Source organism: Dipodomys merriami, unplaced genomic scaffold, assembly GCF_024711535.1.
Source record: "Dipodomys merriami isolate MVZ:Mamm:240054 unplaced genomic scaffold, mDipMer1.0.p SCAF_192, whole genome shotgun sequence".
Taxonomy (NCBI): domain Eukaryota; kingdom Metazoa; phylum Chordata; class Mammalia; order Rodentia; family Heteromyidae; genus Dipodomys; species Dipodomys merriami.
The window spans coordinates 1,770,727-1,795,333 of record NW_027203293.1 but is presented as its reverse complement, the minus strand read 5'-3'; the positions used below and the strand labels follow the sequence as shown (position 1 = coordinate 1,795,333).

At 38.5% G+C, this 24,607-nt stretch overlaps 1 protein-coding gene across 9 annotated transcripts in view; it reads right to left on the bottom strand.

Moving 5' to 3' along the window:
* The window catches only part of LOC138831335 (ecto-NOX disulfide-thiol exchanger 1), a 542,641-nt gene that overhangs the window by 406,717 nt on the left and 111,317 nt on the right, over positions 1-24,607 (bottom strand). For 7 of the 9 annotated variants that reach the window (XM_070028466.1, XM_070028467.1, XM_070028455.1 and 4 more), the window contains exon 3: positions 22,354-22,417. The exons of the other annotated variants lie outside the window; for them this stretch is intronic. The gene's annotated coding sequence lies outside the window, so the exon portion shown is untranslated. The remainder of the gene's footprint in view (positions 1-22,353; positions 22,418-24,607) is intronic. 9 annotated transcript variants of the gene reach the window in all.

The window sequence follows — 24,607 nt, the reverse complement described above, 5'->3', positions numbered from 1 at the left end:
TTGGAGAGATTGATTAAATTGATAAAAATAGAATCCCAAACTGTCACAGCTCTTTTAGTCATCTTAATTAATTGTAATTAGTTTTTAAATATTCAGTTTCTGATTTCCTACAAAACTGAGGGCATCTCACACATGTGAGCTGTCATTATTTCTAACACCAGTGCTCCTAATCTAAAGGTAACAGTCCATTCTTCCCTGTGGTCTCTCATACTTCAGCTCTGATTAGTATGTATGGACCTGGTAAATAATTGAATAAATTTTATAGCGAGGGACATATTTTAAATTCTGTAAAGCTTTTATTCTGGGAATTCAAGCCAACCCTTGCTTTTCCCTAGATAGCTCTGTATATGCCTCCAATAATAAGTTGGAGCAGATTCTTGACTTTCCCATTAGCATCTAACAATTTATGAGCTTTTGATATCCATGGGATGATTTTTAAATAATGATTTTAATTCCCCAATGCACCTAGATAACTAGAAAAATAATAGACAATAAATGAGCACTTTAGAAAAGGAATTTAACTAAGAATTTAAAGCTTCACCCAAGCTGAAAGTAATAAAAAAAAACTTATAATGATCCTAAACTGAATTCGATATTCTCTTTACATTATTAAAAGAATGTATCAACTGAAAATAATTTATTTCATGCAGAATGCACAACTATTGTGTGATATAGTGGTTATTATATACAATTTATAGATAAGAAATACAAGGTATAAATAATTTGGATAAACTGTAGAATTAAGGATTGGTAGAGTCCAGTCTGGATCCAATTACATTTAAAGAAATGATCAGAGTTCTGTGCCAGCCAAGGTGAAATTCAGGTTTTTGAATTTTCTGACTTTACAGAACCTCATGGATCTTGTTTTTTTCTTATATGGTGCTGGGGAATCGAACCCAGGGCCTCATGCATGCAAGGCAAGCGCTCTACCACTGACCCACCTTCCCAGCCCCCCTCATGGATCTTGTATCAAGTTTATACCTAAAAAATAAGTACATTCATATTTTAATGTCTTGTGAATTATACCATTTATTTGGGGTCAACGTATCATTAACTAGCCACTGAGTATTTGTAGTAGGTCATGATTGGCCTATAATCATTAATCATGATTATAAGTAAATGCAACATAATTTAAGACCTAACTACAAAGAAAATATATAGAAAAATCTATCAAATAATTTTCCTGTTAAGGATTTGGCTAGAAAATTTTCATAAAAATCAAAGAGAAAACATGTTTTCCGAAGCTAAAATCTTTGCATAAGCATCAGTCTATATCAACTATCATTTTTTAAAAAGAGCCTTACGATATGTCAGTCTCACCACCCCAGCTGATCCCTAACTCCCTAGCTTGTGTCATCTATTATCAAAGAACAGATTACTGAAATATTTGTTCCTGTAAGGTCAGAGACATTCAACTATATAACCTTTTGCACAAATAACTTCTCATTAAAATACCATTTAATTCCCAATCTATTGGAAGTTATGAACTCCATGAAAATTGAGAACTTTCCCAACAAGTTTGATTGAATTCCTATTCCAAAATACACAGAAGGATTCACTAGATTAAGAAAATTTCACTGTGTTTTCCATCTCAAACTGGATTCAGACTGTATGAATTCAAAGGTACAATTTTGTGTATTTATAAAATTGTTTTGATATGGTCATTATTAGAAAGTTGGCTAATCATGTAGTGGTTTAAATTAGGGAGTAATCCTCATTCTGTAACATCAAGTGTTCTAGAGGACCTTTGCAAGGATGTTTGTAAGGTAGACTGGGAGGATAAAGATCCTTGCTCCTTCCAGGGCAGTCTATAGTTTTGGTTCTTAGCCAACATATAAAGATAATGTCTTCCTCCAGGGCCAAAGTTGGGCAAATTACCAGTAGCCTTCTGTAGGAGAGGTGAGTTCCTAAACTCTGTGTTCCTCAAATCTGACTGGCCCTCTAGTTGTCAGTATGCACTCAGGTCCACATAGCATTGCCAGCAACAGAAATGGAACTCTGGGAACAAACAAGAAAATGAAGCTCATGATGCCTGTGTGCCAAGAATGGTGATATCCAGAAGTTTTGTGTCTTCTGCCAATTTATATAGATGTGAGGCAGGTGGATAAGAGGCAGGGTAAAATTTCAGACCCTTCACAATCCTTGACAATCACCTGTGTCTAATTATTTTTATCAGTATCTTCAGGGGCTCAGGAAGCCCATGGTAAAACTTTGCTTCTCTGTTTGAAGCCCAGATTTTTATACTTGTGATGAAACAATTAGGCCTAAACTCACTAAAAAATGTCATCTTCCTATAAGAAATTAGCTTGCATATATGAACATGTATATTGTATACATATACATTAATTGAGCCTCTTCCTTATGGTAATAGATATATATATGTAATACATATATATATATATAAAATGTTATATAACTTGCCTTAAAAATAACCTAGATAAGGACAAGCAGAGAAGGTCAAAGGCTATGTAAATATGAGCACAAGAGATAATGTTAAGCAAAATGAACCCCAAGACAGGGATTCAAGTGTTTTTTTTTCTTTCTTGCTAGTGTTGTTAATGTACTTACAATGAACTATGTGATTCTTTTGTTTCTTTTGTATGTTCTTCCCCCACAGTATAACACCTGTTCTCACTGGATTTGATGCCGGTGTTCTGCACCTTGTATATACATTTTTGTAATTTGGGGAGGGGAAGGGATATTATGGAAGTCTTAAATGGGGATGCAGGCTGGCCCATTGTGATGACGAGATGTACAGGATACTATGTTGAAAACAAACTTTACAATGTGGGGGGGAGGGCGAGAGGAGTTGCGGAAGTAAGGAGGGAAGTGATGGTAGGGGGAAAACAAAGGAGGAGGTAACAATGCTCTCTACGAAATATACTCATTACCCTACTCATGTAACTGTAACCCCTCTGTACAACATTTTTACTATATATATTTACATATATATACATATATATACATGTATATATATATATATATATATATACATACACATATATAGCTACTAAGTGAAGAGAAATTTGTGGCACCAAAACTAAGAATATGCATGCAGAAATAAAGTATTCCAACAGGAAAAAAAATAACCTAGACATTGCTGACAACCTCTCCATGTATATCTAGTTACTAATCCTTTGTCATAGTAACATAGTATTCCAAAGTATGGTGGTATTATATATATGAGGTCAAGAGGATGATGACTTTAGAATGAATAAAATTTGGGGTTTCTTAAACAACAACAACAACAAAAAATCAGCTTGCCTGGCCACCCTATAGCTACCAAAACAGAAGGTGGAGACAAGAAGAGGAGGACTACAGTTGAGTTATTAGAGCTGTTGTCTCCACACCAAGGACAAGCTATCCTTCCCATACCCAGACTGACCACATACACTGGCTGACCTGTAAAGCCCCACCATCAGTCAGCATTCTCAAACATATTCAGACAACCGAAAGCTTGGGCAGATGACCTCTTGCATTAGATGAGAGTACAATTGACATATTGCTTCCAGGGTGAAAAGGTGACTGGGCCCAGACGCACCAAATGATGCCAGCTCAGGAGTCCTACAATCTCCATTGTGAACATAACCAACTTAAAAACAGGCTTAAATGCTACTGAAAAGAAGAACTTCTGTGTTGAGAGTATGGGGTTAACATGCTGAGCAGTGAGAATTCATTGTCTCTGAGGTCTCACAGCCAGAGTATCTGAATTTTATTTTTCGACTCTATCCTATAATAACTATATAACTTTGAAGAAGACACTTCCCTAGCCAGGGATCAATTCTTTCTTTGTCTATAAATTAAGGTCAACAGTAACACTCATTCTGCCCACCTCAAATGGTTCTCACAATTATAACGTGAGAAACACTTTGTAAACTATAGCATACAAGTGCAAACTGAAAGCCCCATGGAATCCCCCTGGTCATGGTGCCCAGATGTGCCATACTAAAGGCACAGACTCAGTGGCCATTCTCTGAGCTCCATCTATATAGAATGGTGGCCAGCCTAGGCCCTCCCTCTTCTGCACCCCTACTCTTTCTTTGCCACTGTACCACCCCAAGTCACTATCGACACCACTGACAATATTTTCCAGCAAGTAGCATCCTCAAGGCCTAGCCTACAAGAAACCCAGGTCCACCCTGTGCATTTAACATTCAAAGCAGGACTGCCAGGGTAGCTCTTAGGCATGACAGACCTGCAGAAGCAGGTGTCAGTAAACAATTGTTAAAGAGCCAATAGTAAATTTTAGGTTTGCAGACCACATATGACCCTATAGAACAGTCTTATTTAACATTTTTAAAAACAGCCTTAAAATTAAAAATAAATAAATAAATAAAAATTTCCTAGCCCTAGGCCTTACAGAAACAGAACAAGGGCCAGGTTTTTCCCAAGGGCCATAATTTGGCCATCTTCACCTATTGTTTCAGCTCTTATTTATCGCACCACAGCTTGTGTGGTGTGTCCTAAGCAGAGCTATGTCATTGGTGGAGGAAATGTTTAAGTCAACAACCTATCAGGACCCCCTGAGCCTTGGATTTCCAAGGCCCTTTTGTCTTAATCTGGCTGCCAATAGATCCCTCCACACCCCTGGCTTTCTCTCTCCAGAATCCCAACACTTCTCTCATGACCCAGTAACTTTTTAGTGAATCCTAAGCCATGGATCAGCAGGTGCTCAAAAATAAGTCAGGCTTAATTTCTTATACTTGGGCTCTGGGAGCTATGTAAAATAAACACATGGCTTCCACATTTCTGCACATTTTATGACAGTTAGAAGGCTGTCTGCCCACAGCGCACTGGGACCTCTGTGGGTAGAGTTGCTTAAGATACTAAAAATGCACTTCTGCACCACAGAAATATTTTATACATGTATAGGCTACTATGACAGTTATCACAAAGGGAAGAAAGGGAAGAAGGAAGAGAAAGAGAAGTGGGGGAGGTGTATAGAAAAGGAGAGTGGAGAAGAAGGGAAGGAGGGAAGGGAAAACATTGAAGAATACTTTGCTTGGATGTCATTATCACAAAATGAAATTATTCTCATCTGGCACTTACATGAAATCTATCAAACACTATCATACATTTGCAAAGCAGGGATCTGTAACATTCATGCCTGGGTTCTATAGGAAAATTAGATTTTTTCTCTCTCTCTTATGCTGTTATTCTGTCTTAGTAAGACTTCACTTTAATTTTCTTGATTTCCAAGTACCTCCTATAAATGGAGACCTACAGGGTACCTCACTGAAAATTAGTGAACGATATTCCCTTGGTCCAAAATTGAATTGGAAAATGGTGTCTCTTCAACTCCGTATCTTAGCACCATGTGGCTAGCGAAAGGTTATCTATGTTGAGCAGAAGAGAAATGAGAGGTGGAGTTGCTTTCTAAACTTTGGTAGACCCTGCTGTGCCCACCAACTGAAGGGATGAGAAGCCAAGAAGAGTTCTTGCACAGATCTGTGCCCCTTGCCAGTCTACATAATTCCTAGGCCCTGGCCTAGGGTTTTGAGGTCAGTACCTGCACTGCAGCTGACTTTTAGTTCATTGGATGCAAGCACTAGCACTAGGCTCATATTCTGCCACAAATGTTCATCATAATACAGATGGCAATAGTGGTGATGACATTGCGATCAGCAGACATTGGCAGCTGAAAGCCCGTCCTCATTATTATCTACAGAGGGATGATTTTTGAGAGAAGGATGAGATAATTTAGGGACAAGTGGCCCCCAGGGTAGACAAAGTAGAGGAGGATGAGTGACTTAAATCATGAGAGATGTGCTGCTCAGAGAAGAATGTTCGCTGAATGATTCTCAGGAGTGTGTCAGAGCAGAAGGCTATAGTTACAGACCAATGTCTGGAACCTGCAGAGCACATGTACGCTGGAGGGAGGGTATACCCTAAGATGACTTCACTTCCATCCTGGACAAGACAGTTTGAACTGATGGAAGAATGGAGTGACTGAGGATCCAGGAACCAGTGACGAGGTTCTCAGGGTCCAAAAGGGAAAGAAAAGCACCAGGTGATGGTGCTGACGATATCCGGGGAAGAGAAAAATCTGAAGCTTCCTGGGGGATGCACAACAGAACCTCAAAACGGATTGGAAGTGGGAGAAAAGGTCATGGCGGAATCAAGGATGACTGGAGCTCCCTGCCTGGGGAAAGGAGGGATGCTTGTGTTTCAGTTGCCAAGACAACAAGCCTCAAAGGCAGCCAGAGAGGCTAACAGAGCCCTCTCTGGGATGCTCTGGCTCTCTGCAAGGCTTGAAACCGCTCTTCTTTCACTTAAAAGTGTAATACGCTACTTTGTTACTCCAAGTGTGTTTATCACTGAAATGACTCATCTCCAATTGTGTGGAATGCTCTACATTGCAATCATGCTTTCAGAAACACATATTTTTTTCATCATTGCAAATGGAAACAAACCTCTGCACTACCTCATCCAAACGCATTCACAGGAAAGATAAATAAAAGCATTCTAACCTTTACTATTATGCATCACTTTTTAAACACAGGCAACATTACAACCAAGGTGTACCTTTCTGGTAAAGAACGTACTTACATATTTTTCTTTGGAAACCGACCATACTACAAATAAATTTGAACACATATATTTCTCCGAAGTATTAATTTTTAAAGCGGCCAAAATTGCTAACAACCAGGGAAAGTACCGATTTATAAATTATGTTCTCAGCATAGAGTATACATTGTGAATTTGCATGCATATTAAATGCAAATAACCAGAAGAGTATAACATTAAGGCTTCAAATTTATATGTGCAAAAGACAGTAAATTCTAACATTAAAATTCTTCCCAGAAAAATATTAACTCCCTATGTCCCATGTGACTGTCACACAGTCAAATGAGTAAGCTCCCTGCAGAACTAGAGAAGTAAGTAAAGGCTTTACCCAAATCAGCACCAATCATGTCCTTCCCATCTACCAGGCAAAGCAGACCAGGCCAGTCAGTAACCAGACAGTCTATCTGGTAACATCCCCCGCTTTTCAAAAATGTTGTTTAATGATCTGACAGAAGAAAAAAATGCCACCACTAAAACTGCCACTGCTGAATCACAAACAGGAGTTGTACTCCGATACACAGAACACAACATTGAAGTGGACTAAACTATTACTGACTCTATTCTTTTGTCACAGAGTGAACAGGGATTCAGAATGTTAAATTGTGTGTGTTGACCTGGCTAGGCTGGGTCTTCTGTTAGTCTGACACCCAGCTAGATGTTGCTGTTCAGGTAATTTGTAGATATAATTGATATATCTAACCAATTGCCTTTAAGTAAAGGAACTGACCCTTGGTAGTATGGACGGAGTTTGTGTAAGCAGTCAAAGGCCTGAAAAGCAAAACCTGCACTTCCAGATAAATTAGGAATTCTACCTAGACTAGAATATGAAGATCCTGCCAACCGTTCCAGTCTGTCAGTGCACATTACAGATGTCAGACTCAATGCCACAACACCAGCTCCTACCGGTTTCCGGATTGCTCACCTGCCCTATGGGTTTTACACTTGCTCACTTTCACAGTCAGTTCCTTCAAATCAAACTTGTAATAAGTACTTGAGAATCAGATAGGTAGGTAGATAGATAGATAGATAGATAGATAGATAGATAGATAGATAGATAGATAGATAGATAGATAGATAGATAGATAGATAGATAGATAGATAGATAGATAGATGGATGATAAATCAATGGATTGACTGACTGATAAGGACTCATTCTGACTATTGAGCTCTTGTCTTTCACAAAGTAGCTCATACAATATTTTGCTGTCCAAGCCTCTGTTCCCTCTTTCACTCCCTGTGATGAAATGTCATCCGGCCACCTGTATATACAAGTGTTCCCCAGAATCAGGTTTCCCTTCCTCAGCTCTGCTTCTTATGAAAACCTTTATTTACTGCGGTCAGGATGATCTTCTAGGAGCAAGTGTAAAAGAGAAAGTAGCAGCATATCAAAAAGGCATGTGTTGACCAACCAACTGAACAAATTTCTATCTCTTGTAAACTATTCCACTGCCAGTGGTTCACATCTCATGAGCTGGGACAATGAGTGAGCTATTCCAGGAAGCATCTGGATATTTACTGGCTTCATTTTTCTTTTTATTCATTTGGGAGGATGTGAACTCAGGGCTCTGTGCTTGTTAAGCAAGAAATCATGTTTCTGGCCCTTTTTTGGCTTAGTTCTTTTTTAGATAGAATGTGGCACTTTGTGCCTGGGGCAGACCTGGAATCTTGATCTTCTGGATAATGGCTTCCCAAGAAGCTGGGTTATAGACATGAGGCATGGTGCTGTGCTTTGCTCTTTTTTTTCCTTGATTTTTAATTTTAGTCTTATGACTGTTAGAGATGGTACTTGTGCTCTACTGCAACAATCTAGCCTTAACTTATCTGTAACTTCTCTTTTTCTTCTGTCTTCTCTCTTAATTCTGTCACCAAGCCAATCCCAAGCCCCTTCTTCCCTATCTGCAGTCTTCCTTATTGTAAACCACCTGTCTTCTTCTTCCTTGAACTGTTTGGCAGGCCACAGCAGGAATCATCACCCCTAAATGTCATTTTGATGGTGTCACTTGTTGCCAAATATTCCACGTGCTTCCCATAAAATTACATTTCTGCCCCCTGAACGCCTCTCATCCCATTCCCCAGTGGGGAGGCCCACCCACTGATTGCTGTAGCCCCTCCATCCACCACAAAGTGGGGCAAATCCTTAGCTCCTATGACTTCCCTGGTTATCTCCTCCTGCTCTCCAAACAGTTTAACATTAAAAGTGGTACCAGTTCATCTGTCACTGGGAAAGCTGAAGGACTGCTGGTTTTCCTAGATCCTACCTTCAAAATAACTAGTTCAACAGAGTTTCAGATCACAGCTCTTGGCACACACACAGCAAATCCTAGACCAAGAAGGCAGTAACTACCAGAAAAACACATATCTTGACCTCATCTAAAAGCACCTCTATTTTTTGCCTTTTCTTATGATGATGCCTCAAAATAAGAAACCTCTCCAAAATTTAAAATTCCTCCTGGTAAATTATCTTAGAATATAAATCTATTTAAGCAAGTATTATTATGCACACATATCAGAATTCATTTCTCATTGTGATTTATGCCCATTACAAACAGTTATGGGTATATTTTTTGGTAAATTGTTTTTTTAAATATTTAAAAGCCATTAAATAGGTAAAATAATGCTGTGCTTCTTATGGAACAGTGACAAGTCAATCCAGAGCTCTGTCTAACCATTTGCAATTGTAATCATTGGCAGAAAGAATTGACAATGTTTTTCAATAATCACTGGCAAAGATGTACATTTTTTAAATGAAGACTTTATAAAGTTCACCTACTTTCACTTGTGGTTAATTCAAGCTGAAACTCTTTCCTAGCACTGAGAGTGGTTTTATACCCTCAAGATACATTAGACACTTTATCCAAATTATTCTGTGCATAGCATACATTATTCTGAAGCTCCCAGAATACATCCTGAGGCATGCAAGTGTTAGAGGAACAAAGGAAAATGGAATCACAGAAAGCTCAGGCTGAAAGCATGGCATCCTGTGAGAACCTTAAGGACATATGAGAAGCCTGAAAAGCAAGAGCAAACTAGCAGGCTTATTAGCTAAGCTGCAAATTCAAGTGCCACTGATTTCAACTTCTGACTTGACCATGCAGAGTTACCAGTGCACTGCGCTCTCAGGCCTTTCTCAAGGAAGAGTTCTCCACTCTGGATCCTCCAGAGCCTTTCTTCTCTCTCAGCTAACTCAGTGAAAGAGTGACAATCAGTTGTTATTACTAGCTTCTCTTGGAGTATGTTAAAAAGGTAATAAAACATTAATCAAGTAAAATTCCAAAATACTGGCTATGTTTCTCACTAATTTAAACTTTTTTTCTTTTTCTGAATATTTGTATTTTTGGTAATATTCGAGTTTGACCTTAGTACCCTGTACTTGCTAGGAAGGCACTTGACAGCCACAAATGATTTTGCTTTGGTTACTTTGCTTTGGTCTCAAGCTTTTGCTTGGTATGGCCATGGACTGTGATCCTCCTACTTACAGCATGGTTAGGATCACAGATATGTGCTACCATCTCAACTAGCTGACTTAAGGAACTCTCATTACCTTTTTTGCTTTGGGCTTGCTTCAAACCAGGATCTTCCTGATTTCTTCCTCTTGTGTACTTGGGCTACAGATAATAAACAACCATATTCAGTCTCTTTTTACTCTTTTATTCTTTTCCAGTGAATTTTGCTCTCTTTCTATTTATTTTCTTCAGGTAAAGATAACATATAAGTAATTCACAAACTGGCCTTCACTTTTGAGAGTCAAGTCATATTCACAGTTGTAAATGGTCTGTATCTGAAATGTCACAAAAAACGAAGCTGAAGCAGCTCCCTCATTTCTTGAAAAGGCAAAAGGTTTAGAGTATCTAGGAGATATTTTTGAAAAATTAATTCATATTCTTTAAGCCAAGTTATTAATAATGCAGTCTCAAATGCTTCTGGTTTTTGATGTACTTATTTTGGAATTTGCTTTCACATGTGGAATTCAGAGCTTTCCAACTAGTAGGTCTATTACTGCACTAATATGGCTCCCAAGATATGCTGAAGGATTGATGTCCTTTGGTCTTGGACAGTGTAAGGTCTGCTCCTGGATGGCGAGCAGACTCCACCCTCCTCGCAGCAAATTCTCCGCCCAGTACCTGCATTACCTATGCAACTGGCACACCGTCACATCTGCATCTGCTGAGGTCACATCTGAATTTGATGTGGCCACACCTTTCTCTGCCCATACCCTAGATAAGACCTAACCCAGGCCCAGATGCTCTCTTTTTCCCAGGTCTTTCCCAGGCCTTTCCCTGCCATGTGGAGGGCCAACATGGCCTGGTGCCAGCCAGAATGATGAATAAACCTACCCCTTACCTGAATACCATGTGCATGGTGTGATTCTTACTCGCCAACCTCTTTTTAAAAACCTAACAGAGAGTAAGGTGGGTAGCTAACATCTCTGGCCATAGCTTTCTTAGAAGTGAGAGGCATAATTCTCATTACTTCCTACAGAAGGAGAGAGACCTGCCTAGCACACCTGTTTCAACAGTGGCTGAAGAGAGCACTTTTTGGAGAAGCAGCCCACACAGCTGCTGGCAGTGTTCATTCCAGGTATAGATGGAGCCACTGGCTGACAGTGAAGCTCTAGGAGTGGTTGGAACAGGGATGAGGTCTGGTAGCAGCAGCTTCCCAAGTTCTCCATGAATATTCAATACTTCTTTCTATTTGGGTCTAACAAACTCTCTTATTTTTACTCCATAGGAAATAACCAATTGAAACTGAATCCCAATGGGATTCTCAGGATATTGTACTTTCTGAGTAAAGAAAAGACAAGAGTTGTAATGTTGTTAATATAGTTTTATCTTTTATAGGATTTGGAACATGTAGAAGATGGTGAAATGACTTGATCCTTTAAAAAGAAAAAAACACTACAATGCATCGATCAAGATGCATCGATCAAGATGCATTGTGCTCATAAACTGATTTGTTGCATAGTAGCTCCTTTGTACAACTACTTAAAGAAAATAAAAATATAATTTAAAAAATCAAAAACAAATGACATGTCAAAAAAAATCACTACTTATATAGTATCTCACTGTTTGCTAGTCAGACTTGTTGCTATAATCAACTTAAAAAGAGAGAGGGTCTACTTTGGCCCCCAGTATCAGAGGTTTCAGTCCCTAATCATTTGGTCCTGCTGCAGCACAGTCTATCATGGTGAGAATACATAGCAGGGGAGATAACCTCATGATGGCCAGGAAACAGAGAAAGTGGAGGAAGCATCATCCACTAATATTCAAGGTCATGCCCCCTCCAGTGACCTAACTTCCTCTGACTAGGCCCCACCTCTTAAGGGCACCACTATCTCTCAATAACACCACAGCTTGAAGATGAAGGTATCAACACATGGGCCTTTGGGGAACATCTGAGAGCTAAAAAGTAGCAATGATTAACAAGAATTTGAAGAGAAAATCACTAAACTCTCGATCCACAATTGTATTTGGCCCTTTTGAGCATGTAAACAATACTTTAAAATTATGTTCAGGAAAATAAACTCAGGTTTCTCATTTAAAGTTTTTAAGATTTTATTTGGACATTCTCATCTATTTAATATTCCTGGAATAGATGTTTTCACCTTACTACATTATTTAGTATCAGTTTCTACACGTTATGAGGCCAAAATTGAGGTGTACTGACTTAAATGTGTTGGCACCACTATGTCTTGGTTTTCTCATCTCTGGTTATTTTCTACTGACCTTCTGATGAGGAAGCTGAGAGTTATGGTGTTTCACATGCATGGGCAGGCCCAGGTTCCCTCCTCATAGAACTGTGCTACAACTCGGTTGCATTAAATTCCACCTTTACATCATGAGAGATGGCTACTGGGCTCTATGATTAAATTCCCTTTTCTACAATACTTTTGGTCTTCCTTGGCGTTAATCGGTGTTATATCTAAATTTGGGTTAGTTTCTCAAGCACTTATCATGCTGTTATCCCAAGAAGATTTCTAAATCTCCACTCAGTACACATATTAAGTAGGTGTTTTACTATTTACATTATCTTCAAAATCTGTCCTTAGTACCTCTCCTACTCCAATTCAGTTCTGATGACAGGTAGACCTGCCACACAATGGTATCTTCAGATATCTTTAACATCATCTTGGAATTCTTTTCATTTGGCTCTCTTGTGGATTTATCTCTGGAATCCCAAGTCTTTCTTTATATTGATTTACCCTGTCATTTATTGGAATAAATCCTAGAGTTGTGAAGTCTCACTGTTATGTATTGTTCTTTCCTATCTGTGGTTGTGAGAAATTCTATTGAATTATTCCTTGGGTGGTTTTCTATTTTTTTCTATCTGGTGTTGCTATCTGGGGGATAAGGTTTTTGTTTTGTTGTTGTTTTTTCCTCCATTACTTTTCTAAAACTTCTCTTTTTTATTCCAGCTTCTTAGAAATTTTTTAATTTTATTTCATAGGCATTACAGGTTCTGTTCTGTCCTGTGGTTATACTATTTTGCCTTAAGTCTCTGGATGTACTTGTTCCTACAATTGTTTCTTCTTCCTACAAAGATTTTGTTTTCAAAAGGTCTGTTATTTCTGCTTGCATGCTTTAACTTCTGCCTTTCCTGATAAGAAACTTTCCTCAAACACATGATGATCCTCAGCTGCCTGCGAATATTTAAAACAACTTTTTTTTTTGTGGGTCATGGTACTTGAACCCTAGACGTGTGTGCTGTCCCTCAGCTCTTCAGCTCAAGGCTAGTGCTCTACCACTTGAGCTACAGCACCACTTGCCTGCTAATATTTAAAAGGTAGAGACTAGAAAGTTAACAGTAAGGTTTTAGGGAGGGGGGATTGCTGATATGGGATCAAAGATTGTTCTGGCATTTCCCTAGGGAAATCATGATGTCAGTATTCTTCAGTTTTATTTTGAGGACAGATCCACAGGGAGGTCTCCTATTTCAGGTAAGGTTTTATCCTAGCTGTTCACAGACTACGGAACAGGAAAAAGGTAACACTGTTTTGGGATTTGGTATATCAACACAGTCTCCCAGACTTCAAGATTATATTACTCTACTTTTAGCTTTGTTTTTTGGTAATATCTTCCAGTCCAGAATCTAATATTTTATCTTCTTCTTAACCTAGTCTCCCCTTCCTTTTTAAGGATTCTTACTCCTGCATTTGTTCAGTGAAAAAATGGTTTACTTCCTCTTTTCTTCCCTGCAAGATTAAAACTCCACTTTCTCAGGCCTCTAAGTAAATTACAACCCAGCCATCCACTGCTCAGGTTCTAAAATACTATGGCTACTGATTTATATTTCTGTCTATAAAGGTGTACAGCTTTTTAAAAAAAATACTTCAAAAGTCATTTTAACAGAGTTTTGGAAGGATCAGGTGCCAACACATGCATTCACCTCTAACCTAAGTCCAGCAGTCACACTTCTTCTGTTTGCATTGACACTGAATGGAGATTATTCCATTTTGTCATTAACATCAAGACAAGAACCAGTGAGCAGGAAGAACAGCAAGTAGGGAAAATAGCCATTAACTTCATGTTCTTTTCTTAACATTTTTATTGGCGTATATTAGTTGTATAAGGTTTCATCATAAGTGTAAAAGTTTACCTCCTCCTTCACTCTCCCAAATCTCTCCCACTTTCTGGGAATAAAAAGTAACTTTTCAACAGGTGTCATACATATATGACCAGACTCACCCCAATTCACCCTCTTAATTTGCTCTCCTCCCTCCTACTATACTTATCTCCTTAACTGATCCTGTTTTACAACTCTGTCATTCATTTGTGTAGGGTATATTAATTGCACAAAAGAATTTTGCAGTAGTACTTCACATATGCACATATTATAATTTAATCAGATCAGCCCCCTCTATGCTCTCTTTCTCTGTCCCCTTACTCTATTATTTACTAGGTTTCATTAAGTTTCCTTATTGTATTGCCTTAATCAGTTCCAATATTATTCACCCTCCATCATTCTGTTTCCCTTTTCCCCCGAAACAGTCTCACAATTACAAACCAGCTCTGTATGTGCATATGTATGTATCTGTGCGTATGGGTATCTTTAGGCTTAGAGACTACAAGTGAGAAACACATATGACCTCTGTCCTTCTGAACCTCATTTGCTTCACTTAACATGATGATCTCCAAGCCCATCAGTTTTTCTGCAAATGACAAAATTTCATTCTTTATGGCTGAATACGATAATACTACTCCATTGTGAATCCCATATTGAATAACAAGATAGTACTCCTTTGTGTGTATATGACACATTTTCTTTATCCATCCACAATAAACAACAGTATGCATGTTTTTATATATGTACACCCTACCTAACATGTGTGAAGCATTGTAGGAAATAAGTACATGTCCTAAGGGGCTGGGAAGGTGGCTCAGTGGTAGAGCACTTGCCTTGCATGCCTGAGACCCTGGGTTCGATTCCTCAGCACCACATAAGCAAAAAGAAAAAAGCTGGAAGTGGCACTGTGGCTCAAGTGGTAGAGAGCTAGCCTTGAGCTGAAGAGCTGAGGGACAGCGCCCAGGCCCCACGACCGGACCCAAAAAAAAAAAAAGGAAATAAGTACATGTCCTAACTGCAGAAAAGCTTTAAAAAATCTCAAAATATTAGCTATTAAAGAGATCTTTCCATTGACAATTGATGTAAAATAGGATATTCAGAGGCAAACACCACGCAAAGGGAGAGGAAAGAAAAAAAATGCAATGGAGTGGGGGAATGGATTTAAGCTTGGTTTGGGGAAATACATTTAAGGTACTTTCTTCTGCAGAGGCTGTATAATGTTCAGTAGACAGTGATCAATTGATCAGGGAATAATACTTCCTTTATGCACATTAGAGTTTGGCATAGAGGGGAAGCACTTCTGCTTAGAACCCAGCTGTTTCAAGTATCTTTAGTCTCACAACAGAGGATCATTAAGATGTTGAAGTAGGTTTTTTTTCAATATTTTATTTCACTATAATCTTATGAAAGGAGATGAAGTAGAAATGCATTTTTTTCAAAGATGTTCCATTTTTAAAGCTGTACTCTTACAGAGATTGAAAACACCATTATTACTGAAATAACTGCAGGTAAAAATCAGTTTGGTATTTTATTATCTGCAACTTTCTAGTCCCCAGCACCATTTATACTACTGAAATAACTGTCTTTAAAAGAGACCTTTTGATGTAAAAAATATTAATATTGCTTGAAGCAGAACTAACTTTAGTTGAATGGATAGATCTATATAGGATTCCCGGTAAAACATTATGTACATTCAAGGGACACTGAAACAATGGAGATGCAGATTTGTCATCTGCACAGGGTCTAGGTAAGCACTGGCCAATAATAGATGGTACCAGTGACAGAGTCTGAACACAGAAACTCCTCACAACAAAATTGTGAGAAATGAACTCTCAAATCCAACGAACCTAGAACCTTGTAGACAAAGAAGAAACAGTAAAGTTTTCTGAAGAATTTTGTCCTTGAGGTTATACTTCATATATTATAATAATAATGCTATGTAAGGCAGATCACAATTTTTTGTTTGTGTGCCAGCATGAGGTCTTGAATTCAGGGCATAGTCATTGTTCCTTACCTTTTTCACTCAAGGCAGGCACTCTACCACTGAGCCACAGTTCCACTTCTAGCTTTTTGGTGATTAATTGACTATAAGAGGCTCACAGACTTCCTACCAGCTTGGCTTCAAATTGTGATGCTTAAATCTCAGCCTCTCAAGTAGCTAGATTATAGGCATGAGCCACCAGTGTCTGGCTGATCATAACTTTTTTTAAAAAGTCAGTTAAGGTCAGGTGCTGGTGGTTTATGCTTGTAATCCTAGCTATTAAGGAAGCTGAGATCTGAGGGTCAAGATTCAAAGCCAGCCCAAGCAGGAAAGTCCATGAGATTATTATCTCTAATAAAGCACCAAAAAAGCTAGAAGTGGAACTGTGGCTCAAATGGTAGCATGCAGTCATAAGCAAAAAAGTGCATGGATGGCACCCTGGCCCTGAGTCCAAGCCCCATGACCGGTATAAAACAAAACAAAAAGCCAGCTAAGACAAGATCACAAACAGCTGGCCTGGACCAACTGTCATTAGAAATGTGAGAGGATTCAGTTCAGAGCAAAAAATCGATGCAAGTGAGTAATCTACAAGTGTAGCACTAGAAGTACTGGGATGGAATTAGTGCTAATTAAAGGACTTATGCTCATGTACTTTCAAAACTAAATCCCTAGTATCCTTTAACTTTCAAATCAAGAAATATTTACTGAATATCTACTATGTGTAAGACATATATAAACTTGGCTCATCATTTGTTTCATTATCTTATAAGCCAACTGTAAAAACTTCTAGCTAATTGATTTTACAGGCTGATTCATGTTCTTCCTTAAGAACAACAGATTGATTTTTATATATAGACAGCAATACTGATTCTTCCATCATGTCCTTCTCTTTCAGCGCACATAGCCAATTGACTTTAGAGCCAACTCAATACAAAAGCAGAAGAAAAGCATTAAAGGAACAAGGTCCATTAAGCCCAATATTGCCTCGATTACTTTAATTCCATTATTCCTGTTCATATTACTTCTTTAATCAATAACTTTTCAGTTATTCATGTTTACCCTTTTCAGAAACACAAGTAATATGGACACAGTCTCTTGAGCTCAGTTGCAACAGTGTTTCATAAATATATTTCTGAATTTATGATTGTCTCCAGATAGGCAACTCAGAAGTCTTAAACTGAATCAAGTTTTGCAGAGGTCATTTCATATAATGATATAGAACATCTTAATTCAATATACATGTTCTTACCTATTAAACCATTTGTCAAACACATGTGGCTTCATGGCTCTCTAAATGTCTTCTTCCCACATCTGAACCTCAGTGTTGTTCACCTAATTTTCTGCAAAAATGGGTATCTTTTCTGTACCTACTTACTATCTTTTGCTTAATGTAATCCTTCTACCTTCACTAGTCAGTATTCAGCACTGCAAAGTTTCATCTGGAGATTACATTAACCATTGCCTCTTCCCCATGACAATTAATCAATCCTCCAGTTCTGCCTCTGTGTCAGCCTTAAAAATTACAAGAACTCTGATTTCCTCCACTCTTCTGACAAATGTCAGTGCAGTGTCCCTTACACATTCAACAGAGGTGGGCTGTATAAAAGGTTTGCAGCCCTTCCCTTCACATGTGGATTTCTGAGAATGCTATAAAAAAAAAAAAAGATGGTTTAAAAAAAGTGATAGAAGGAGGCTGTTAAAAGTGCTTGTGTTCAGAAGAGGTAAAATGAGTCATGCATGAAGTTTTCATATGAATCTCTGGGAGGCTGTAGGGGAGGGGAAGGGAGAATTTAGAAACCAGACAGAGAGAGAGAGAAGTGCATAAAAGTGCATGTGAGAAGTAAAAGAGAAAATGACATAGTGGAATAAATAAAAGGCAAAAAAGATCTAGCTTCCTTTGAAAACAGTGAGCCAGGGTAAGAGTCATAAAGGAGGGGACTGGCAAGATAACTGACTCAGTTATTCTCTTTTTAATATGCAGGGTGAACTTAAGTCAACTATTATTTGCAGACAGGAAACAGAAAAGAAGGCTCAGGGATATATTAAAGGGCCTTCAATATTTAATTTATACCATCCTACTGTGCCTCATCCAGCCCCATATCCTTCTATCCACTCACTGTGTACTCTAGTGGTATTCTAAAATCATGGAGCACATCCATTGTCTTCCACCTCCCTTCCAGTCCAACCTAACCTCTTTGTTCTCTTCCTACTTGGAAATCTTTTTTTTCTACCCTTCGTAATTTCCAGTGAAATACAATTCCTATAAAGCATTTCTTGACTCCTACAAGACAATCAGTTGCTCTACTTCCTGTAGGAAAGGCAAACACTGTATGTCTCCATCATGGCAATACATTTTCCATGACTATCTTCCACTTAAATAATAATATCCTTGACATGGTCCCCAGAGCAATTTTTGCACATGAAAGAAGGATGATATGTAACACAAAGTGTAATACGTAAAAGAAAGAGAAAAAAGAACAAAGGAAAGAAAAGGAAAAAAGAAATGAAAAGGTGAGAAAAGTCCAAGAAAGGGAAGTCCTAGAAGAAAAAGAAAAGAAGAATATGAATATCAAAGAGCTGCAGAAAATAGGCAGAACCAGCACCAGGTGAAGGAGCAGACCAGGCCTCTGGCTCCATGCCCATTGCTCTACCTCATCACTCTTCCATTAGCAGCTCAAGGTCATTTAACATAAACTCATGGATTTTAAGTGAAATAAAGAATGAACCTTCAGAAAGAGGCAGAAAAAGAACCTAGAGAAAGTAAACAGATTTTTACTTATTCATGTGTAAAACATCTAGGGAAAGTTTGATAATACCTTAACTCAAAGTATGATTTGTTTAATTAAAATAGCTTCTATAATACCATAAATATACTATAAGAGATTTAAAACTACTATATTATTTACTATCTAAATGAATATAAAAATGACTTCCCACTTTTTAAAATCAGTTTAATAATGAATATACTGACAAGTCCATGAAAAGTCTCTTTTTGTGAGAGGTACTAGAATTAAATTTAAGGCCTTTCACTTGCTAGATAGGTGCTCTACCACTTGGACCATGACTCTAACTTCCCATGAAAATATTACATCTGAATTCTCAGAAATATAAGATTAGTGAAACTGAAAAATACAACAGAGTGATAGAAAACAAAACTGGGGCAACAACCCTAAGCTAATTTTTTAGTGCTAACAGTCCTAAATTATTTCTTCTTGAATAAGGAAAAGTACTAGGTACAAACAAAATAATATTGCTATGAAAATACAAATTAGATCATTGTCACTGTAGTTGTACACACCATAGAGTACTTCACTAGCTAGTTTAAGACAGTGTAATTACCAGAAAGTGATAGCTCATCTAGATCTCTACCTGCAGGCAATGAGGGGGAAATCTCACCACCACTTTGATTGATCACTGTATGGCCCAAACAAATGGCTTTCATTTTAATGAAGCCCTGTAGAAACCCCTAAAAATACCAGAGCAGGAGCGTACATAGGGAAAGGAATAGAAGGGCCTCTGAGTTGTAAGATCTAGAGCAAAATAGCAAAGAAAAATAAGCTGTGGGGGCACCAGAATGAAGTTACACAACCCCCCAGGTTGCATTTAGTGGAACTGTGCTGCACCCATCAGGCATGCCATAAATACTTGCCATATGATTCACCAATTTTCTTAGGACTAATGCCAGTGTGAAAAATGTTAAAATGAATTTTTACTTTCATTTTCACATTTCACTGTGTCATCATCTTATAAATCCAGTGCTGTAAAAGCCATATTATCACTTGGCCATGGGACGGCCTTTTTCATTCCAGCCTCAGGAACACAAAAGCTAATGGGGGGGTAAGGGGGGACTGGGAAGGTAGCTCAGTGGTAGAGTGCTTGCCTTGCATGCATGAGACCCTGGGTTTGATTCCTCAGCACCACATAAGCAGAAAAAGCCGAAGTGGTGCTGTGGCTCAAGTGGTAGAGTGTTAGCTTTCAGCTGAAGAGCTGAAGAGCTGAGCGCCCAGGCCCAGAGTTCGGGCCCCACATCTGGCAAAAAAACAAACAAACAAAAAAAGGCCAATAGGGGCTGGGAATGCCTATAAGTGAGTGGTTTACATCTGCTCATAGCAGGACTTCCAGGAGGCCTGGGAGTCTGACCTCTATATTCCATATCTAAACCTTGGTCTGACAAAGCAGCTCTACTGAGCTCACAAGCCTTCCACCCAGGCCACCTCATTCCAGAGAGAAAATCTACCCCTGCCTCCTGAGCCTCCTCAGCAGAAGGCATCCTCCTGGTATTCAAAAGCTAATCCTTTCCTGGGAGTTAACAATAAATTAGAGTTGGACCAAAAAGCACTGAACCAACAGGAAATAAAGATTTCCCAAATAAACATCTCTAAAGAATAAGTAATGTAAGTGCTACCTTGAGACTAGTGGCTTAATACTTTATCAACACTCATCTCTCAATACTCTAAAGATAACTTCTAATAATTTTGAGCTAAGAAAGCATAAAGAGAAGATGCTATGAGAGCAGATCTGTTTCTGGATAGCATTTACAGATTAAAGCTAGGGAACAGAACATTAAATTTAATAAGTGCAAAGTGATGCACCAGGGAAGAAAGAATAGACCAGCTAAGTATGATTTAAGTGGCACTGAATTAGCTGCAAAGATACCTTGATGCACTGATAGAGGAAGAAGCATGTAAAATGACAGTTCAGCCTCCAATGCCAGTAGACAAAGCAAGACTGGTCATGCAGAGGGGTATACTTTATTTAGAAGAAAAAGAAAACAAACTATAACTTTTAAGGGAAAAGACTTATTCCATTTATGATGTTATTGAACTTGAACCAACCTGAAAGCAAAAATTCACTGAGGGGAAGAGTCACCATAATTCCTGTGCACCCTGATAGATGCATTTTGCCTCTTCTAATTAGTTTTGAACATAGCCAATGTAGTCTTTCACTTGTTCAATAAACAGTCATTCAGGTGACAAATATTATTTAGAGGATACCACAAGGAAAAATTAAGACCTCTTTCATTAGATAGTATTGTAGTTGAATTATGTATCCCTAAAAGATGTTTAAATCTTAACTGCTATACATATGAATGTGATGTTACTTGGCAATAGATCCTTGCAGATGATTAGGCCATGGGAAAAGTCCCCAATCCAAAACAAATGGTACTCTTGCAAAAAGGGGGAAATTGAACATATGTAGATAGATATGTGTAAAGGGAAGACAATATAAAGGCATGAGAAGAAGATAATGTCCACACTTCAAAGATTAACATAAAAATATTACAATAAAAAATGTTCCCAGAACAGATTCTTCCCCACAACCCTGCTGAATCTTGATCTGGGAGTTCCATCCTTCAGAACCGTGAGATAATGATTCACTACTATTCAAGCCAACCAATTTGTACTACTAAATTAAAACAGTAACAAGCTGAGGAAACTCATACAGATTGATTCACAAAAGAACAAGCCCAACAACAAAATTGTCCTGGCCAACAGAATTCCTGGCGTAGGTCTATCTTTAGTTGTTAATGGAGACAGATTCAGCCACAAGACCACAAACCACCCTATATGTGGGTTCTAAAAAGACCATCAGGGAAAAAAACACACTCACACACACACACACACTGTTTCTGTCCTAAGGAATAGGCTGACCCATTGGGGACTGCTTAATCCTCTGAAAAGATGATTAGAAAGAAACAGGAGCAGTGAAAGTTAATGGAAAATTAATCTTGGTGACCTATTTGGGCCAATCAAAATTGTGAGACATGCGTTTAATGAAAAAGAAAATGCAAAGGAAATTTAGAAAGACAACTTCAAATTTAGAAGGACAACTTCAAAGGGATAAGAGAGGTAATGCTTTAATTAAACTTCTTCAGCATTCACATATTTACATAAATGTTGGAAAGACAGACTTCTACTAAGGTATTAAACATAAAAATGGCAATAGTTCTACACTGACTCTGTAGAAGTTGGCAAGAGATTTCAAGGGATCAGTCTTGTTTCTTTGCTGGTTGTTGTAGAGTCCTTGTACTAAGTACTTTGTAGCTACTCCACAAAGCATGTTAGTTAACTGAAAGGTCCTACCCTGGGTTCTCTGAAGCTCAGGTAAAACTGAGCAAGACACTCTTACAAGAATGACCTCAATGGTCAAATGATGCTAAATCATTTCCCACAGTCCTTCTTGTCATTTGTCACCACACACACACACACACACACACACTCACTCACTCACTCACACCATTTTACCTGAGCATGGTGAGCAATCCCTTCCACTTGTTATAAATAGGCTATCATGGCGGCTAGAAAGGATCTGTAAAACAAAGGCCATCTTGTTAGAAGAAATTTCAAACATCGTTTCAGAAAGCTGATTGAGTGCATGTAAGCAGATGCAAGATTTTGCTTGCAGAGTTCCAGCTGAACATTGCCCTTTCTATTCCCAGCCATCCCAGTCAAATGCCCTTGCCGAAGGGCTGTGCATGGTGCTAACCTGGGAACAATCAATGAATGTGAAGGTCTCATCATAAACACAGCCTCTGAACTGTCAATCTTCCATGGACCATTTCTGCTTTAAAAATACTCCTTGTGACTAAGGTAGCTACACTATGCAGATTGCTAGGGCCAGAGCCTCCCTCACCTAAGAAAAGTCTAAAAGAAATAAAACACCAAGTTGCCAGGTCTTCCAAAAGCAGTTTGAGGGAGCTAACCAGAATTGAGCATAATGTTTCTAAATGGAAAAATTCTTATGATTTCTCAAGTGGAAATGTGTTAGTTATTTGTAAAGTTTATTTTCTTCTTCTTAGAAAAACTTCTGGTCTACAAATTGTAAAATGTACCTAAGTATTTTCTTTTTTTTTTCTACATGTTTTTATGGAATACTTCCCAACTTAATTTTCAAACACTTGTTACTCAGTGTGGTCCGTGTATAGCACTATCGGCCCCGTTGAAAAAATATTGGATTATGATTTCATAGAATATTTTCAGCTGTTCTGAATATGTATATGCAGGACATGTATATATGGACATGGCTTAGGGAAGTTGTTTTTCCCCTTGTATTCTCCTACCTGCAGGCTTGAGCTGCCTGGTCTGAGAAGCCCCGTGGGGCCTACTTCACTAGAATCTACATTTTAACAAGGTCTTTGGATGGTTCCTGTGCACACTGAAGTCTGAGACATCTGGTTTTAAACTGCATTGTGTTATCAGACCCATGGTTATGAGAATCACAATTAACAGATTGCCCAAAACTTTAAAACCGGCCTCTGGTGTCTAGCAGTTAACAGAATCACAAGTTGTTTACTACAGCTGTGTGAATCTGAGTACAAATCTATTAAACTCTCCTGAAACCTGTTACTATCCACTAAATCCTTTTTTTCTTTTTTTTTCTAGAACACATTGGGTGATTATGAGCTGGTATCTAAATGCATAGCCAAATTCTAGAAGAATGTGTTTTATACTCAAAAGACCAACATTATAGACATGGATGACAGATTATTCATTCCATAAACAGGTGCTCAATTCTAATCAATATTGGGCAAAGAGCACAAAGTGGAAAACAGAAAGTATAGCATAGTCTCTTAAATAAGGAAATGTCAGAACAGGAAATTCAGACAGAGAGAGGGACTGGTTCCCCACTTGAAAAACCCCTGGCCCAGATCTAGCATGTGGAGAAGACTTTTATGAACTGAGTCCTGAAAAGATCTCTCCAGACACAGTCCACCAGCAGGTACAGAGTGTATAGTGTTGAGGCAGGAGATGTAATGAGAGCAGCAGTGAAAGAGCAACACCTTTACATCAAAAGAATATTGTATCATGATTTCATAGAATGTTTTCAGCTGTTCTGAATATTTGTATGCATGAGCTATAGACATGGCAGCCCTTAGGAATGCTGTTTTCTCCCCCTTTTAACTCTCCTACCTGGAGACAAGGAGGAAAGGCAAACATCAAATGCAAGAAGCACTGACTCAGAAGTCTGATGCTCGAAGCCAGGGGGCAGGGATAACAGAACCGTGCCTCCACATTTGCTATTTGATCACACCGAATGTCAATGAAACTGCAACCATCAATGCAGGAACCATAAAGAGAATCACATTAAAGTTAATACAAAAGTCAGGAAAATGTCTTCGGCAAGGGACACTGGCTATTTGGTAGATGTACTGCTGGGAGCAATTGAAGGCTCGCAGTGTGACCAAAGTGTGGACTTCCTTATCCCTATTTAAATGTTTTTTATCCTGTTCTCTTTCCCCCTTGTTACTTGCATGATTTTGCAGGCTCCTTTACTACCCTCCAAGTCCCTTCCTTCTCTCTTTTCTTTCTCTCCTTCATTCTGCTGGCTTTGTCAGTCTCTTTCTGTGAGGGGGAAAAAAGAAGGACCAAAAACTTCCCTGCCCATCTGCTGCATTCCTTTGTCCCTTTTTTTTACTATCTTCAAATGTTTCTTCTCTTCTATGCTCTCTTGCCTTTCCTAGCGTCAAATCTCTATTCTTAGCATGAAGCCAGTCGTGCC